The sequence below is a fragment of the Cervus canadensis genome, chromosome 3 (genome assembly GCF_019320065.1).
Source record: "Cervus canadensis isolate Bull #8, Minnesota chromosome 3, ASM1932006v1, whole genome shotgun sequence".
Taxonomy (NCBI): Eukaryota; Metazoa; Chordata; class Mammalia; order Artiodactyla; family Cervidae; genus Cervus; species Cervus canadensis.
Genome location: NC_057388.1, coordinates 1,434,848 through 1,456,576, shown reverse-complemented (window position 1 = coordinate 1,456,576; position 21,729 = coordinate 1,434,848).

Here is a 21,729-nt window from a genome sequence, read left to right as displayed (position 1 = left end):
AATTTGAAATAGCTTAACTAGAATTTCATCACCTCCACTAGCTTTGTCCATAGTGATGCTTCCTGAGGCCCACTTGACTTCACATTCCAAGATGTCTGGCTCTAGGTGAGTGATCACACCATTGTGATTATCTGGGTCATGAAGATCTTTTTTGTAGTTTTTCTGTGTATTATTGCCACCTCTTTTTAACATTCGGTTTCTTTTATGTCTATAACATTCTTGTCCTTTATTGTTCTCATCTTTGCATGAAATGTTCCCTTGATATCTCTAATTTTCTTGAAGAAATCTCTAATCTTTCTCATTCTATTTTTTTCCTTTATTTCTTTGCATTGATCACTGAGGAAGGCTGTCTTATCTCTCTTTGCTATTCTTTGGAACTCTGCATTTAAATGGGTGTATCTTTCATTTTCTCATTTGACTTTTGCTTCTCTTCTTTTGTCAGCTATTTGTAAAAGCCATATTGCAAGTAAAAAAAAAAATGTGAGTGGGAGTGGTATATTCAAATAAGCTTTCCACCACACACATAAACCCCCCCACACACATACACACCCCCACACATACATACACCCCCACATACACATACACCCCCCCCCACACACAAGAATTTTAATTAAATTGAGTTAGTATGCAAAATGGCATAGATAAAAGCATCTGCAGCATTTAGAACATATGCCCTGGAGACTGAAAATGCTTTCTTCTTTTCTCTAAGGCTTTATTTTAATAACTTTAATCCATTGTATTTTCATATTTCAATCCCTTATTTTTATAGAAAATAAATTTTTGAATTTCAGATTATGTACTTAGAAAAATAAAGAAAACTTTATAGATAAAGTGGTATACTCCATTTACTCATTTTTGCTTATTTTTAATACAAATTGCTGCATAATATTAATATTCAAAGTTGCCTGATCCCTCTTAGTTATCTTTATAATGATTTGATAATCTTAATCTGTTCATTGGTTAAAATGTATTCCAGTAATAATTACATAACAAATATCTATAGAATAATATAAATTAGTGATGTTCATCCCCTTTACCTCCCCTTGAAAGAAATACAATTTTTCATGAAAGACATAGAAATATGATGGTTTCCCATATTTTACAAATACCATAGCCCAGTTAGTCTGTCTGTGTGTATGTATATAGATAGATTGATAGATGTATATAGATAGTTAAATAGCTGATAATCCATTTGAGATGTACAGTTGAATAAATCATTCTAATAGTTATTTATTGATAGATGATAATACAGAATACAGCAAGAATTTCTAACTAATATAAAACATATACTTTAGATTTATGGTTTGCACATTCTCTTAAATTCATTGTTTACACTTTCAACTACTGATAATTCTTTAATAACAGAGAAGAAAATCAGCATACTCCTATTTTTAGAATACAAGAGAACTTGAAATTTCTTACACATCAAATAAGGGTACAGATGGGCACAGTTAAGAGGGGTTATGTAGGAAGGACTTGAGAGGACCTACATTTCAGACAGAAGAAAATAAGTGGTGAGAATATTAAGTGATGAAGAAACCAGCATAAATATTCTCCCTAAAATTGAAAGGCCCATCTTGAGTTTAAAACTCTGCATCTGTTTGCAACAGGATGCTCAAAAGTGCATGGGGTGAAAAATAAATAAATAATAATAAAAATATATCTATGGCCTGGTAGTAGACTGGGACCAGAATTTATTTATTACTTTTTTTACCTGTGGTAGAATTTCAGAAAGCAAAATAAGAAATGAAAGTAGATTGCTTTATTAAAATTCTATAGTCTGAAATGATAGTCTGGATTTCTCCTTTCTCTCAACTCCAAAGATTTGGATCCCAAAAAATCCCTTTGTTTTAAAAATAATATTTAAGAAATCACTAAAATAGCATCTACATAACAATATTAAAATGAAGTAATGGACAAAGTACAGAAAAACTCATCAACAGAACACAATAAAGAAAAATTATATGACATTAAAATATTGTCTCAAGTTTAATAATGGTGCATCAATCATATATGTAAATAAAACAACAATTCAGTTAGGAAAAGCCATCATAATATATACATGTATATATACAGTAGAAGCCAGTAGAACTGAGAAAAAAATGGAAAATTAACTGCTTAAATTAATATGAAAATTATATAGGAAAATAATCACCATGAAATGCTGGAAAAAAAGATGCTAAAAGATGTACCCAAGGAAAGCATTAATAGAAAACAAAGAATTTAAAATAATTTTAGAGAAAAAGAAAAAAAAAAGACAAGTTAAAGACATCATATAAATTTTGGAGTCTGTAATAGAGAAAGGCACAAATTTTAAAAATGAGACAATTATTTAATTAGATAGCTCACGATTTTTTTCAAATATAAATCTAATATTAAAAGGTATATCATATCCTAGAATAAATTGCCCCAGGTTACTATAATCTCTGTATTGAGATTATATATTATTGAAATATTACAACACATACAGAAGGTTTCCTGACAGAATTATCACCTTGTGAACACTTATGCCATTTCTATCTGGACTGAGAAACCAAACAGGCAACACCTCACACCACTTTTCAGTTATTAATGCTTTTTTTGTCTCTCCATTACTGTGGAAATCACTTATTTTAACATCTGAGCTTAGTTCTGCTTATTTTTAAAGCTGCATAAATGGACTCACGTAGTATATACATATTATTGTTTGTCTGGCCCTCTATCTCAACAATGTTTGTGAGATTTGTACTTATTGTTATAAGATATTCCAATTCAGTTAGTTTTATAGCTGTACATTATTCGTATCAGTAGCTCTATGGGCTTTCAAGGTGGCGCTAGTGACAAGGAACCAACCTGCCAATGCAGGAGACATAAGAGACACAGGTTCGATCCCTGAGTTTGGAAGAACCCCTGGAGGAGGAAAAATGGCAACCAACTCCAGTCTTCTTGGCTGGAGAATCCCATGGACAGAGGAACCTGGTGGGCTACAGTCCATGGGGCTGCAAAGAACCAGACACGACTGAAGTGATATTTCATGGTAATGTATTTATTTTCTCTATTGTTGACAGCCATTCGGATAATGTTCATTACATGTTACTTAAACACTGCAGCCTTGAACATTCTTGTAAATATATTCTGTTGCACAGAAATATAGATTTCTTCAATGATTTAACTAGGAATGGAATTGCTGACTCATGTGATTTGTATATACTCAAGGATGCATTTGAATTATTAGATTCACTTAGTTTTCCAAAGTATCAGTTTATTTATCAGTTAAACTCCTTCCAACATAATATGAGCATTCATTTATTCATGATTGTGTCAAAACATGGTTTTTCACTACTGTTAATATTTAGTGTCAATATATTTTAATGATCCTTATTAATTTTTTTAAAAATTTGTATTTTCCTGATGACTGAGATTAGGCACCCTGTCACATATTTTTCTCATCACTTGAACATGCTTTTCTTTGAAACACCAGCTCAAATGTCCTGCTCATTCTTTTCAATTGAGTTGTCTGTTCTTCCTGATTTGTCTATAATATGTTCTAGATAGAAACCTCAGAGAAGGCAATGGTACCCCACTCCAGTATTCTTGCCTGGAAAAATCCCATGGACAGAGGAGCCTGGTGGGCTGCACCACGCGGTCGCTAAGAGTCGGACACGACTGAGCGACTTCACTTTCACTTTTCACTTTCATGCACTGGAGAAGGAAATGGCAACCCACTCCAGTGTTCTTGCCTGGAGAATCCCAGGGACGGGGGAGCCTGGTGGGCTCCCGTCTTTGGGGTCACACAGAGTCGGACATGACTGAAGCAACTTAGCAGCAGCAGCAGTAGCAGCAGATAGAAACCCTTGTATTCTTCCAATATACAACTCACCTTTTCTCTCTTTATGATATTTTAATACTCAGAAGATACTAATTTTGATTTATATTTATTTGTCTATCTTTTGCTTGAACATTAATGTGCTTATAGTTGGAGTTTCTTTCCCTACATCAAGCAAAATAGTTATCCTTTGATATCTAACATGATAAAATTTAATGCTCAGCCCAAACTTCACCATTAAGTGTAATGAAATAACAATTAATGTTTATGTGTTATAGTGAAGACTACTAAAAAAAGAAAACAACAACAAAACAAAACACTCATCATTCCTATTATCAAACACTGTGCTAGAGGTATCTCCCAAATAAACAGAATAATAAAATTAAAATACACAAACTGGAAAGGAAGAAATAAAAGTATGACTATTTACACATGACATATATTTTACCAAAAAAACCTAACAGAAAAAGAAACCTGAAAATACATTTCAAACAATAAATAAATTAGATAATGCACAAAATTAATAGAAATCAATACTATTTATATATGTAATCAACACATGCTTAAGATAATTAGTAAAATAAATACCATTTATATGGTTCCAAAAAATATAAAATGTTAACATATACACTTAATAAACTATGGAAAGTTTAAAACTCCCAGGAATACTTTAAAGAATACCATTGTAGTACTTGTACGTCAACAGGGATCAATGGAAACAAAAATGAAAGACTTATAACTGGCAAAAATAAACTCTTGTAGTGCAATAAAATTAGCATCTGAATCAGGACAAAAAGTTTGTCTCCTTTAATATAAACATGTTTGTATAGTCCAGAAACATTGGAAACAAAAGAAAATTTTATGCAAATCTAACTTAAAGAAAAATGCTAATTAAACAATTGTATGACATAATAAAAATTGAGGCCTAACATACTATAATTTCAATTTTATAATTAGACTCAAATCAATAACATATAAAATAAAATATTGATTAATTAACATTACAGGTATAAAATTGCAAAAAAAATGTATCATAAACCAAGCACAGAAACAAGACTAATTAAAAAAAAAAATTGAGACCCTATTATATAAAAAGTCATAGCTTCTCTGATTCATAATGTACTCTTACAAATTAATTTGTAAAATATCCAACAGAAAAATGGGCAAAGATACGAACTGTAAGAGAAATGATCATGGTATGCTGTTTTTCTCTGGTTAGTTTGAGAGAGACCCTAAAATTTAACAATATGCTATTATCAGAAATGTGCAAGAAAAAGTGTGGAGCAAACGCTATTTGTAGCAAGTAGGAACATATTTTGGAACAATTTCTATGAAAAACTATGTAGTAAAATGTAAAAATATTAATATTCAGTAACTACATTTCTAAAATTATCAGTAATAATAGCTCCTTCATTCTCCTGAAAAATTTTAAATGAAATTTGTATAAGAGATATGTGTACACAATTGTAAATGACATATATTAAAAGTAATATAGTATTGTTTATAATACCAAAATTCTAGCTAAAAATTAAATTATTTTGAACAAAAATCCAGTAATATGAGGACAGTCAGTATCTTACACTGAAGTAAACTTAAAGAATCTTGTTACATACTGATATAAATATATACTCAAAATATTTATCATTGGTGGAAAAATAAAATGTATTTAATATTTTATATAGTGTGCTATCACTTTTTGTAGGAAAGACATAAACAATTGTCTCTTTGAATTTGTTAATCCACCATATAAATAAATATTTCTGAAAGGAGAAACTAAAAACTAATAACAGTGTGGTTTGTGCAGAAGTAACTAATGACAAATAAAGGTGCTTAAGAACAGTTCAGTTCAGTCTCTCAGTTGTGTCTGACTCTTTATGACCCCATGGATTGCAGTACGCCAGATCTCCCTGTCCATCACCAATTCCCGGAGTTTACCCAAACTCATGTCCATTGAGTCGGAGATGCCATCCAACCATCTCATCCTCTGTCATCCACTTCTCCTCCCACCTTCAATCTTTCCCAGCATCAGGGTCTTTACCAATGAGTCATCTCTTTCCATCAGGTGGTATTGGAGTTTCAGCTTCAACATTAGGCCTTCAAATGAACACTCAGGACTGATATTCTTTAGGATGGACTAGTTGGATCTCCTTGCAGTCCAAGGGACTCTCAAGAGACTTCTCCAACACCACAGTTCAAAAGCATCAATTCTTCCGTGCTCAGCTTACTTTATTGTCCAACTCTCACATCCATATATTACTAATGGAAAGGGATAGCCTTGACTAGACGGACCTTTGTTGACAAGGTTATGTCTCTGCTTTTTAATATGCTATCTAGGTTTGCCATAAATTTCCTTCCAAGGAGTAAGCATCTTTTAATTTCATGGCTGTAGTCACCATCTACAGTGATATCGGAGCCGAGAAGAATAAAGTGTCTCACTGTTTCCATTGTTTCCCCATCTATTTGCCATGAAGTGATAGGAATGGCTGCCATCATGTTAGTTTTCTGAATGTTGAGCTTTAAGCCAATTTCCCATCCTCCACTTTCACTTTCATCAAGAGGCTCTTTAGTTTTTCTTCACCGTCTGCCATAAGGGTGGTGTCATCAGCACATCTGAGGGTATTGATATTTCTCCCGGCAATATTGATACCAGCTTGTGCTTCATCCAGCCCAACATTTTTCATGATGTACTCTGCATATAAATTAAATAAGCAGGGTGACAATATACAGCCGTGACATACTCCTTTTCCTATTTGGAACCTCTCTGTTGTTCCATGTCCAGTTCTAACTGTTGCTTCCTGACCTGCATACAGATTTCTCAAGAGGCAGGTCAGGTCGTCTGCTTTCCCATCTCTTTAAGAATTTTCCAGTTTATTGTGATCCACACAAAGGCTTTGGAATAGTCAATAAAGCAGAAGTAGATGTTTTTATGGAACTCTCTTGCTTTTTTGATGATCCAGCAGATGTTTGCAATTTGATCTCTGGTTCCTCTGCCTTTTCTAAAACCAGATTGAACATCTGGAAGTTCACATTTCATGTTGCTGAAGCCTGGCTTGGAGCATTTTCAGCATAACTTTACTAGCCTGTGAGATGAGTACAAGTGTGCAGTAGTTTGAGCATTCTTTGGCATTGCCTTTCTTTAGCATTGGAATGAAAAACTGACCTTTTCCAGTCCTGTGGCCACTGCTGAGTTTTCCAAATTTGCTGCCATATTGAGTGCAGCACTTTCAGAGCATCATCTTCTAAGATTTGAAATAGCTCAACTGGAATTCCATCAGCTCCACTAGCTTTGTTCATAGTGATGCTTCCTAATGCCTATTTGACTTCGCATTCCAGGATGTCTGTCTCTAGGTGAGTGATCACATCATCGTGATTATCTGGGTCGTGAAGATTATTTTGTATAGTTCTTCTCTGTATTCTTGCCACTTCTTCTTAATAACTTCTGCTTCTGTTAGGTCCATACAATTTCTGTTCTTTATTGAGCCCATCTTTGCATGAAATGCTCCCTTGGTGCCTTTAATTTTCTTGAAGAGATTTCTAGACTCTCCCATTCTATTGTTTTCCTCTATTTTTTTTTTGCACTGATGCTTGAGGAAGGCTTTCTTATATCTCCTTGTTATTGTTTGGATCTCTGCATTCAAATTGATATAGCTTTCCTTTTCTTTTTTGCTTTTCACTTGTCTTCTTTCCACAGCTATTTGTAAGGGCTCCTCAGACAGCCATTTTGCCTTTTTGCATTTCTTTTTTTGGGGAAGGTCTTGATCCCTGTCTCCTGTACAACGTCATGAACCTCCGTCCACAGTTCATCAGGCACTCTATCAGATCTAGTCCCTTAAATCTATTTCTCACTTCCACTGTATAGCCATAAGGGATTTGATTTATGTCATATCTGAATGCCCTAGTGATTTTGCCTACTTTCTTCAATTTAAGTCTGAATTGGCATCATGTGAGCCACAATCAGCTCCCAGTCTTGTTTTTGATAGAGCTTCTCCATCTTTGTCTGCAAAGAATATAATAAATCTGATTGTGGTGTTGACCATCTGGTGATGTCCATGTGTAGAGTTGTTGTTGTTGGAAGAGGGTGTTTGCTATGACAGTGTGTTCTCTTGACAAAATTCTATTAGCTTTTGCCCTGCTTCATTCTGTACTCCAAGGCCAAATTTGCCTAGTACTCCAGGTGTTTCTTGATTTCCTACTTTTGCATTCCAGTCCCCTATAATGAGAAGGACATCTTTTTTGGGTGTTAGTTCTAAAAGGTCTTGTAGGTCTTCATCGAACCATTCAGCTTCAGCTTTTTCAGTATTACTGGTTGGGACAAAAACTTGGATTACTGTGATATTTAATGGTTTTCCTTGGAAATGAACAGAGATCATTCTGCCCCTTTTGAGATTGCATCCAAGTAGTGCATTTCAGACTCTTTTATTGACTATGATGATGATGGGTACTACATTTCTTCTAATGTATTCTTGCCCACAGTAGTAGATGTAAACGTCATCTGAGTTAAATTCACCCATTCCAGTCCATCTTAGTTCACTGATTCCTAAAATGTTGATGTTCACTCTAGCCATCTCCTGTTTGACCACTTCCAATTTACCTTGATTCATGAACCTAACATTCCAGGTTTCTATGAAATATTGCTCTTCACAGAATTGGACCTTGTTTTCCTCACCAGTCACACCCACAACTGAGTTTTTTTTTTTTTTTTTGCTTTGGCTCCATCTCTACATACTTTCTGGATTTATTTCTCCACTGATTTCCAGTAGCATATTGGGCACCTACCGACCTGGGGAGTTCATCTTTCAGTGTCTTATCTTTTTTCCTTTTCATACTGTTCATGGGGTTCTCAAGGCAAGAATACTGAAGTGGTTTGCCATTCCCTTCTTCTTGTATATTTTATACCTTTGAGTCATGTAATATTGAAAAGCTAACAAATTTTTTAAAGAACTATGTATGTCAGATTTAAATTCTTTTCTTATGTTGTGATAGCTTGAGAAGGAATGTTTCTTTCAATCAGCAGTTTAACCATTTGATACATAGGGCTACTCAGAATTATATGATTTAAAGATGTAACTCTATGACTGCACAGTCTTTAAAAGAATCTGAACAGATTATATAACTAACAAGAATATTAATGATACCAAGATATGACATCAGTTATGAGTAACTCCGGAGCAGGAGGAAAGCAGGAGACACTGAGCACATCTAACTTAACTCCATAAGGAGAACTTTGATGATTGTGAAACTGAGAGGCCATTTCCTTAAAATTATTACAGCGCTAGCTTACAGACACCTTCCACATACATTCTCTTATTATCTCTTTTTTATCATGTATGGAAGTAGATAGAGATAGCAAATCCAAGAAGATTCAGAAGTATGCAAAATTTTTCAGAAAAAAAAAAAAGGATTATTAACTGAATTAAAGGTCAGTAAAGTTCAAATTATAAAATATTTTGTTTTAATTAGAAATACTGCATATGTTAATTATAAGGATTTCATGAAATATAGAAATATAAATAAGAAAATAATATTCCTAGAAACACCATCTATAAATAAGTAGTAAGTAAATAGTATTATATAAGAACTGCAAATTTACAAAATTTAACAGTATAGTGTTACCTTTTATACTTAAAATTATATAAAAATTATTTTCTGATGCAGCTAAATATTTCTAACTTATAATGTTAATATGTGTATAAGGTTAATTAAAATGGCCTATCTCCCATTTTTGGTACTCACATGATTTTTAATTTTCCTATTATAAATATATTTGTGAGGATAACTCTTTACAATTGCATTCATGGAAATCTATTTGCTATGTTCAAATAATATAAATGCTTCTAAAGGTTTTTATATAAGTAATGAAATGTTGAATTTTTTAAGTTTTACTTTAATATAGAGTTTATTTTTAAGAACAGTTTCAAAAAAAAAAAAAAAAAAAGAACAGTTTCAGGTTCACAGCAAAATTAAGCCAGAAAGTACACAATTACCATATATTTATTTCCCCATATCTGTATGGTTTCCTTCATTATTAACATCCCACACCATAGTGATACATTTATTACAATTGATGAATCACAAATAACACATAATTATCACCCAAAGTTCATTAGGGTCCACTCATGATGTAAATTCTATGGGTTTTGACAAATGTATAATGACACATAACCAATTTAGTACTATCCTTAAAGTTTTCACTTGTCCCCCTAAAAGTTCAGTGCTCTTGAAAGAATCTATTGTAGAACAGAACTTGTTATGAAATCAAGCTTATCAGTTATCAATTCAATGGATTGTGCCTTTGGTGTTGTATCTAAAATATCATTACTAAACATAAGTTCATGTCAATTTTTTTCTATGTTATTTTCTGTTTTATAGTTTTGTTTTTACACGTATGTCTGGGATCCATTTTGAATTCATTTTTATGGAGGATATAAGATCTGTGTCTAGATTAACATTTTGTGTGCAGTTGTCCAGTTGTCCCAGGCCTCCCAGCTGGCTCAGTGTTAGAGAACTCACCAGCCAATGCAGGAGACATAGGAGATTCATGTTCGATCCTTGGATTGAGACTATTCCCTGGAAGAGGACATGGTAACTCACTCTAGTATTCTTGCCTGGAAAACCCCATGGACAGAGGAGTATGGTGGGTTACAGTCGATGGGATTGTAAAAGAGTTGGACATGACTTAGTACACACACAACCACTTGTCCCAGTATAATTTGTTGAAAAGATTATCATTTCCCCATTAAATTGCCTTTGCTACTTTGTCAAACATCAAATGCCTTTATTAGAGTGGGTCCATTTCTAAACTCTCTGTTCTGTTTTACTTATTATTTGTCTGTTCACCAACACCATAGAGCCCTGATTACTATAGCTTTATTGTAAGTCTTAAAGTCAAGTAGTCTCAGTTCTTCAACTTTGTTCTCTCCTTCAATGTTGTGTTAACTATTTTGTGCCTTTTGACTCTGCACAGAAATGTTAGAGTCAATTGTCTATAGCTACACAGCAACAACCCGAGATTTGGGTTGAGACTGACTTTGATCTATAGATCAATTTGTGAAAAACAGATTGTGACAATGTTGAGTCTTCCTATCCATGAACATAGATTATCTCTCCATTTATTTATTTTTTTTTTTTTTTTTTTTTTTTTTTTTTTTTTTTTTTTTTTTTTTTTTTAAAATTTTGCCAAACAGTTTTAAGGTGATATACAAATTGCATTACTTTCAGCATAATAATTTCAGGTATTCAGTATCTTCAGCAGTGTTTATTATTGTTACTCTTTTTAATCTTAGCTCTGTTGGTGACTGTATTGACTTATTTAGCTATAGTTTTCACTTATTTTATGACTAATAAAGTTGAGAACACTTTCATAGATGTATTGGCCATTGGATATCATTTTTTGTAAAGTGTATGTTTAATTCTATTGCCCACTATTTCAGTGGATTCCATGTCTTTTTCTTATTGGTTTATTGGAACTTGTATGCATTCTGGAAAAAATTCCCTTGAGTTTATGTATATATATGTCACAATATCTTAGTATATTCTGTGACAGTTTTTTTTAACCCTTTTTATGTTTCCTAGGTCTGATGTGACAAACCACCATAGACTTGGTGGCTTGAAACAGCAGATTTTTTTTCTCTCTCGCAGTTCTGAAGGCCATAAGCCCAAAGTCAAAGTGCAGGCAAGGTGGATTCCTTCTGAAGATTCTGAGGAAGAATCTATTCCGTGCCTCTCTCCTAGTTTCTGGTGACTCCGGGTGTTCTTTGCTTTCTTTTCATTTATTTTTCTTTATTCATCTTACTAAAGTTTTATAATTTTATTCATATGGCTCTTGTATATATTTTGTTTGATTTATAGCTCAGAATTTCAATTTTGGGATGCTAAAGGAAACTGTATTAGGTTTTTAAGTTCAAATCTCACTTGTTCATTGTTCGTGTATAAGGAAGTTATGGACTTTTTACATTAATCTTGTATATTGTGACCTTGCTCTAATTCCTTATTGGTTGTAATACATTTTTTCAATTCCTTTGAATTTCCACACAGAAAATCATACCATCTGTGAAGAAAAATAGTTTTGTTTCATCTTTCCCAGTCTCTGTACCTTTTAACTACTTTTCTTATTTTATTGAATTATGTAGGGCTTCTAGCCTGATGTTCAAAAGATGTAATAAAAGACAACATTTTCCCTTTCTCCTGAGCAAAATAGTTTTAATTTCCCCAAAATGCTTGCTTATATTTGATCATTTTTTAAGTCCCTAGTTAGATACATGAACATTTTGTTGTTATCCACTTTCATTTTCTGAATTATCTATAAACTTAAGCATTTCCATATATTTATATTACACCTTTTTTGGTAAATAGTCATTTTATTCATCTGTCCATTTTTTCTAACTACAACCATTGGGTTTCTTGTTGAGTAAAAATAATTTTTAAAACAAATTAAACTCTGTTGGATAATTTTAGTAAATATAAGCTTTTAAAAGTTGAAAACAAACTATAATTCTACTGCTTATGGTAACTACCATTATACTATGATTTATGTTGTTATATATTTATGGTATTTATAATACTTATACATTATACATATTCAATGCAAAATGTATATGTTTATATATATATTCAATGTAATCTAAATTTATATGCAAATATATAACAACTGGTGATGGTTTAGTCATAGGTCATGTCGGATATTTGTGAACACACGGACTGTAACCTGCCAGGCTCCTCTGTCTATGGGATTCTCCAGGCAAGAATACTGGAGTGGGTTGACATTTCCTTCCTCAGGCATTCTTCCCAACACAGGAATTGAACCCAGGTCGCCTGCACTGCAGACAGATTCTTTACTGACTGAGTTACAATGTTGGTATATATTTACAGTATTTTATAATGCTTATACATATTCAATATGATGTAATTTTATATACAAATATGAAACAATTTTACTAGCATGTGAGATGAGTGCAATTGTGTTATAGTTTGATCATTCTTTGGCATTGCTTTTCCTTGGGATTGGAATGAAAAGTTGACCTTTTCCAGGACTGTGGCCACTGCTGAGTTTTCCAAATTTGCTGATATATTGAGTGCAGAACTTTCACAGCATCATCTTTTAGGATTTGAAATAGCTCAACTGGAATTCCATCACCTCCACTAGCTTTATTCATAGAGATGCTTCTAAGGCCCACTTCACTTCACATTCCAGAGTGCCTGACTTTAGGTGAGTGATCACATCATTGTGATTATCTGGGTCGTGAAGATCTTTTTTTTGCAGTTTTTCTGTGTATTCTTGCTCACTCTTCTTAATATTTTCTACTTCTGTAAGGTCCATACACTTTCTCTCATTTATTAAGCCCATCTTTGCATGAAATATTGCCTTCATATCTCTAATTTTCTTGAAAAAATCTCTAGTTTTCCCCATTCTATTGTTTTCCTCTATTTCTTTGCATTGATCGCTGAGGAAGGCTTCCTTTTCTCTCCTTGCTATTCTTTGGAACTCTGCATTCAAATGGATATAACTTTCCTTTTCTCCTTTGCTTTTCACTTATCTTCTTTTCACAGTTATTTCTAAGGCCTCCTCAGACTGCCATTTTCCTTTTGTGCACTTCTTTTTCTTGGATATGGTCTTGATCCCTGCCTCCTGCACAATGTCATGAACCTCTGTCCATAGTTCTTCAGGCATTCTGTGTATCAGATCTAATCCCTTGAATCTATTGCTCACTTCCACTTTATAATCATAAGGCATTTGATTTAGGTCATATGTGAATGGTCTAGTGGTTTTCCCCACTTTCTTCAATTTGTGTCTGAATTTGGCAATAAGGAGTTCATGACCTTAGCCACAGTCAGCTCCCAGTCTTGTTTTTGCTGACTATATAGAGCTTCTCCACCTTTGGCTGCAAAGAATATAATCAATCTGATTTCTGTATTTACAATCTGATGATGTCACGTGTAGAGTCTTGTGTTGTTGGAAGAGGGTGTTTGCTATGACTGGTGTATTCTCTTGGTAAAACTCTATTAGCCTTTGCCCTGCTTCATTCTGTAATTCAAGGCCAAATTTGCCTGTTACTCCAGGTGTCTCTTGACTTCCTACTTTTGCATTCCAGTACCCTATAATGAAAAGAACATTTTTTTTTGGGTGTTAGTTCTAAAAGGTCTTGTAGGTCTTCATAGAACCATTCAACTTCAGCTTCTTCAGCGTTACTGGTCAGGGCATAGACTTTTATTACCATGATATTGAATGGTTTGCCTTGGAAATGAACAAAGATCATTCTGTCATTTTTGAGATTGCATCTACACACTAGTAAAGTAATGTTCAAAATTCTTCAAGCCAGGCTTCAACAATACGTGAACAGTGAACTTATAGATGTTCAAGCTGGTTTTAGAAAAGACAGAGGAACCAGAGTTCAAATTGCCAACATCCGCTGGATCATTAAAAAAGCAAGAGTTCAAGAAAAAACATCTATTTCTGCTTTATTGACTATGCCAAAGCCTTTGACTGTATGGATCACAATAAACTACAGAAAATTCTGAAATAGATGGGAATACCAGACCACCTGACCTGCCTCTTGAGAAATCAATATGCATTTCAGGAAGCAACAGTTAGAACTGGACATGGAACAACAGGAATAGGAAATAGGAAAAGGAGTGTGTCAAGGCTGTATATTGTCACCCTGATGCACCCTTGATTTTACCCTGATGCAGAGTACATCATGAGAAACACTGGGCTGGCTGAAGGAAAAGCTGGAATCAAGATCACTCGGAGAAATATCAATAACCTCAGATATGCAGATGACACCACCCTTATGGCCGAGAGTGAAGAGGAACTAAAAAGCCTCTTGATGAAAGTGAAAGTGGAGAGTGAAAAATTTGGCTTAAAGCTCAACATTTAGAAAACTAAGATCATGGCATCTAGTTCCATCACATTATGGCAAATAGATGAGGAAACAATGGAAATAGTGGCTGACTTTATTTTTTGGGCTTCAAAATCATTGCAGATGGTGATTGCAGCTGTGAAATTAAAAGACACTTACTCCTTGAAAGGAAAGCTATGACCAAACTAGACAGCATATTAAAAAGCAGAGACGTTACTTTGTCAACAAAGGTCTGTTTAGTCAAGGCTACAGTTTTTCCAGTAGTCATTTATGGATGTGAGTGTTGGTTATAAAGAAATCTGAGTGCCAAAGAATTGATGCTTTTGAATTGTGGTGTTGGATAAGACTCTTGAGAGTCCCTTGGACTGCAAGGAGATCCAACCAGTCCATACTAAAGATCACTCCTGAATATACATTGGAAGGACTGATATTGAAACTGAAACTCCAATACTTTGGCCATCTGATGCGAGGAGCTGGGAAAGATTGAGGGTAGGAGAAGAAGGGGACGGCAGGGGATGAGATGGTTTTATGGCATCACCGACTCAACAGACATGAGTTTGGGTAAGCTCAGGGAGATGGTGATGGACAGGGAGGTCTGGTGTGCTGTGGTTTAAGGGGTCACAAAGAGTCAGACACGACTGAGAGAGACTGAACTGAACTGAACTGATGTAACAACTAAACAACTAGCCATGTGTCATTAAATTCTACATTAAGAAAGAAACTCTAGCTAACTCATTAATTATATTTGATAAATTTTGTTATAATAATGTAGTAATATTTCAACATTGCTTTTGTATAATTATAATTGCATGATTAGGTTAAAAGAAACAATTACTACAGTTATGAATCATTTTGATCAATGCCCAAACATTATATTCATCATCTATTACTATTCAAAAATCTATGGTAGATGTGAATTAGAAGCACAATTCCTCACTTCAGTAAAGAATATAGAGTTCTAAAAATGATTCAAATTAAGCCCCTCAATTCCACATATAACATCTGGCATTTAGCAAGCATTTGATAAATTGACAGTTGCTTGAACAAGCAATAAATTAGTTGCAGGAAAGCTGACATATTTTGTTAAAATTCATACATTACTCCCCTCTATTACTACACTGATAAACTTTATTTTTTATGTTCTTCCAATATAATAAGTTGAGGAAAACATTATCATTCTTTTCTTATGTTAAATTTGTTATTGAAAATCTAAAGTAACTGTCAACCTATTAGAATTAGTTATATCTTTTATATTTGAAAGTTATGTGAATAAATCAATAAATATAAAATTAACCAACTAAGAAAGTAGAAAGGCTTTTAAAAATGAATGACTAAAATTATAAAATACTTAAAATGAATGTAACAAGAAATAATTATAGCCAAGTAAATGTTCCTATAAGATGGCTTAGAGAAATATATTTCTGCCTAGATACATAGAGAAAAAGTAATTTGCTGTGCGTGTGGGTCCTGATTGTGTATGTTTTGAACTATGAACTAGTTGTTACTTACCCCATCTCTCCTAAGATATAAATAAGCATAATTGACAATGCCACAAAAACAGATGCTCTTTATTATTTTGAGACTTTTACTCATAAAAAAAAATGTGGTCTCCTATTAAATTCTGAGCTAAAACATTTTTGTGTACAGGAAGCTGTTAGAGGTTTTTTATCTTGTTAAATAAAGTGAGGACCACATTTCTATCCATCTTTCACTACCAGATTCATACCTCACACCTGCTGTCAATTAGCCAGAAAGAAAAATATGTTATTATAGGAGCAAGCTTTTGGAATATTAGCATTTGGCATGAAGAACAATTCATGCTTCACATGCCATTTATTTAAAAAATGTATTTTACCTTTTTTTCAGCCCCCTAAATATAACACTTGAACCATGCCATTCTCTAATTTGTCTCTCTGTGGTACCAGTTGGAATCCATCAGAAAGTCTTGCCTTTAACTTGGGATTCCAGAAGGAAAGGGAAGCAGTAATACCCTCACTTTATTTGCATTCACAGAGAGAAATTCCAGTTGAGCTATTTCAAATCCTGAAAGATGAGGCTGTGAAAGTTCTGTACTCAATATGCCAGCAAATTTGGAAATGTCAGCCATGGCCACAGGACTGGAAAAGGTCAGTTTTCATTCCAATCCCAAAGAAAGGCAATGCCAAATAATGCTCAAACTACTGCACAATTGCACTCATCTTACACTCAAGTAAAGTAATGCTCAAAATTCTCCAAGCCAGGCTTCAACAATATGTGAACTGTCAACTTCTGGATGTTGAAGCTGGTTTTAGAAAAGGCAGAGGAACCAGAGATCAACTTGCCAACATCCGATGGATCATCAAAAAGCAAGAGAGTTCCAGAAAAACATCTATTTCTGCTTTATTGACTATGCCAAAGCTTTGACTGTGTGGATCACAATAAACTGTGGAAAACTCTGAAAGAGATGGGACTACCAGACCATCTGACCTGTCTCTTCAGAAACCCGTACGCAGGTCAGGAAGTAACAGTTAGAACTGGACAGGGAACAACAGATTGGTTCCAAATTGGAAAAGGAGTACGTCAAAGTTGTGTATTGTCACCCTGCTTATTTAACTTATATGCAGAGTACATCATGAGAAACACTGGGCTGGGAGAAGCACAAGCTGGAATCAAGATTGCCAGGAGAAATATCAATAACCTCAGATATGCAGATGAAAGCACCCTTATGGCAGAAAGTGAAGAACTAAACAGCCTCTTGATGAAAGTGAAAGAGGAGAGTGAAATAATTTGTCTTAAAGCTCAACATTCAGAAAACTAAGATCATGGCATCTGGTCCCATCACTTCATGGCAAATAGATGGGAAAGCAGTGGAAATAGTGGCTGACTTTTTTTTTTTTTTCTAGGCTCCAAAATGACTGCAGATGGTGATTCCAACCATGAAATTAAAAGACGCTTACTCCTTGGAAGGAAAGTTATGACCAACCTAGACAGCATATTAAAAAAGAGAGACATTTCTTTGTCAACAAAGGTCCGTCTACTCAAGGCTATGGTTTTTCCAGTCGTCATGTATGGATGTGAGAGTTGGACTGTAAAGAAAGCTGAACGCCAAAGAATTGATGCTTTTGAACTTAGTGTTGGAGAAGACTCTTGAGATTCCCTTGGACTGCAAGGAGATCCAACCAGTCCATCCTAAGGGAAATCAGTCCTGAATATTCATTGGAAGGACTGATGCTGAAGCTGAAACTCCAATACTTTGGCCACCTGATGCGAAGAGCTGACTCTTTTGAAAAGACCCTGATGCTGGAAAAGGTTGAGGGCAGGAGGAGAAGGGGACATCAGAAGATGAGTTGGTTGGATAGCATCACCGACTCAATGGGCATGGGTTTGGGTGGACTCCGGAAGTTGGTGATAGGCAGGGAGGCCTGGCGTGCTGCAGTTCATTGGGTCGCAAAGATTCCAACACGACTAACCGACTGAACTGAATTGAACTGAAGAGAGAGAAAGTATCTTCCTTTTTGTTAAAATTAGTGCAGAACAAGTTATTAAAATTTTAACTCTATGATGAGATACAGGAGACATTAATAAATGTATAACAACATAAAATGTTGCATTTTAATATTTTAAAGGGTTATTCTTGTTTGCTGCTCTAACATAAACATTTGTGTAAAAACTAAACATCCAACAAAGCAATATTCAAAATGACAGTATTAAAAATTGTGCCTGCTTTATATTGTTTTTATTAATATTAATCAGTTCCTATTACCATTATTTAGAAAAGGAAGGGATATCCTTGTCTATGAAGACATCATTTTTCCTTCTTGTACCCTACAAGGAAGGAACAAGTTCAAAAATGAAGAAAGAAAGAATATTTAGCTGTCAGTGCAGAGAAAGAGCAGAGTTCCACATTCAGTAATACAAAGACCATCAAACATTTTGTTTGGTTTAAGCTTCCAACAAAGGAGAGATTCTTACACCAGTGTTCATAAACGGAGAGCAAGGAATAAATGAGAAAGTAATTGTACAATTATATATCATTTTTGAGATAAAGAGATGTCAAGTAATTTTGTATTATCAGAAAAGCATTTTCAAGCCAAATGATCTATCTAAATTAAAGACTTTTTCAAGTTTCAAAATGATAGTGCAGGTAATAGCAACAATAACTGAGTCTTAAATGATTCTTGCTATAAATAAAATTCCCCAGTCTAATTTCATAGACTCTCAAACATACACACATACACACACAGACAACACTATTAGCATCAATATTTTTAGTAATGTTTTTATTTAAATTCTCAATATATATCCCCCTTTCTCTCTCTCTGTCTGTCAATATTTTTCCATCCTCAACGTTTTCCTAGCTATCTTCCCTGAGTGGTTTGTTAATTTTGATGAAATAACTTATAATAATTATTTAGTGCCCCACCAAAATAATTTTGGTTTTTGAATGTAAAGTGTTTTACATTGATAAGTTAATTTTGGATTTTTTTTTCATTTTTTTCTTTTAAATTTCAACTTAACTGAGGTATAATTGACAAATAAAACATCAATGCTTATTATGACGCTCAAGAAAGATTAATCTCTAGAAACCTTGCATATTTCTTGTCAAACTTATTTCTATTTTTTCCCATGTGTCAAAAAATATATATATATTTCTCTTTTATTTTCTACCTAATTGTTCTAGTTATAAATAAGCTATTGCCTTTCATATGTTAACTTTTTAGTTACACTTAAATCATGAAAACACTTCATATGTTTTATTGCCTTTGAAAATAATTTACTTACTAGTTATAAGTAGATAATGGTAGACAAATTTGCAAAAAGAAAAAAAGAGCGTCATTTGTTTGATAGAAATCCTTATTAAATTAGAATCTGTTTTTTTGCTTTTTTAAACTTGAATAATTTTGAAAAAAAGTAGAATGAATATTGTTCTTGGTTTAACATATCATTGCTCAGTTTAACAATCAGAGTAAGTTGGTTTTGTTAAACTAATTTCAGTGTGTTCCCATTTCTAAACTCTGAATTAGTTTGCATAATTCAAGAACTGTCTGTATCTTTAAATTCTATCAAATCCTTAGTCAGTGCACCCTCAGTCTGCCAGGCAGTCCTGTGTGACTCTGTAGCCCCGTGATCTGTAGCCTGCTAGTCTACTCTGTCTGTAGCATTTTCCAGGCAAGAATACTGGAGTGGGTTGCCATTTCCTGCTCCGGGGGATCTTCCTTACCCAAGGATTGAAATCATGTCTTTTGCAGCTCATGAGTTGACAGGTGGATTCTTTACCACCTAGAAAGTTTTCAAAGTCACAATAAGTTGGAGTTTTCAAAATTTTCAAATAAGTTTTTAATTTTCAAAACAAAAAATTTCTCTTATTTTTTGATCATTTATACTTTTCCAACATCATAGATGTGAGCTTAATTGTCATCCCCTGAAATCAATATCTTGAGTTGTTTTTAGTCAGGTATATAGAATTTAAGTTTATGTATATTTCTATGAATAAAGAACAGAAATAATTTTTTTAAAACGTAGCATTTATAAAAGCAATTTAAAAAATTAAGGTACCTGGGAATAAAACCAATGAAAGGTAAATATGGCCTATCTATTAATGATTTTTTTTTTCCATTTAAGTGGAAAATAATAACATAATAAACCAGAGCTTGGGATTAAAATATAACACATAAGAATGTGAGACCATTATTTTATATTTTTTTCCTAAAATAATGTCTGGTGGCCCTTAATGCTGTTAAAATCAGTGATGAAATTCCTAAACCTTTAAAGCATGTCCTTTGAGTTTTATTTTTTATCCTCATATTGTAAAATATTTGCTCATCTCATTTTTGCTATTTTTCACATGCTTGACTTATTTCTAATATTATTTAGCTTGATTTTTCTATAACCTTGATCCAAAATGAATATTCCTGAAACACTCGTATCCCTTATAAAAGAAAAGTCAATGATAAAGTTGTTTATCAATCATCTATAAGAAAAAGCCCAAATTATATATTTTGACAAAAACTAAACCATGTTTTACGCTGAAGTTTTAGAATGTAAACTTTTACCATCACCCTTTTCACTTTATCTGCACTAAATAATACATAATTTGTTCTGTTTCCTTTCAGTTTGTTTTTTTTTTGTGTGTGTGTGTGTGTGTGTATGTGTGCTGTTGTTTCTTCTCCTTTAATAAGTAGGACAAAAGCAATATTTTGAAATTCAGTGCAAGTAGAGAGACAGAAGTGACGGTGGTGTTCTCTAAGGGATTTCCAAAAAAGATTGTGGTTTTTAACTTTGAAAGTCCAAAGATGTCCTTCTGTTTTTGCTTGGGGATTCTCAGAGTCCTCAAGGCCACAATCCTGACTCATTAAAGTGCACCCAAAGCTGGGGTTGCCATCAGTCTGACAGACATGTTGATTTACAACAATCACACAGTGCCTTAGGAATTTAAACATGTGAAGTCAGAGCTGTGTCTGTTATTTTCTGTAGGGAGACAAGTTAAAAATCACTCTGAGCTAGAAAATGATATTTTGAAAATATCTGTAAAACCAGGACTGTTGAGTGTCCAAAATATTTAATGCCCACCTTGTAACTCCTCATTAATAGGAGATGGAAGGAGCTGGGTAGTATTCTTTTCATCTTTTCTTTATGGGAATAACTTGAAATGGGGTTGATTAGAATTCTAAGTCTCACCTCTGTGTGTATTATATATTGAATTATAACTTTATAGAGTTTGTTTTAAAACACTTACTAGTTTCTTTAGTTTACATTCTAATACGATTTAGCTTTATTTGAATAACAGCCACAAATAATAAATTATAGTACCTTATTAAGGCAATTCAGTCTAACACATCTTATGCTACTTTTAGGACAATACACAGTGTTCAGTCTATGGATGTTTCTCCTGTAGTGATCATCTATCATGTACAGGTTCTAACAGTTCAAAGAACAAAAAGTGTCTTTGATGCCAGAACGTGGGTCACAGATCCGTTTGATGCAGGTTTTAACTTAATCGGGTGTGCAGGGTTAACAAGGAAGCTTCCGTGTCAAAGTCTCCCCAAATCAGAGGGTTATGTTGACTGTTATTTCTATGACAATTTACAT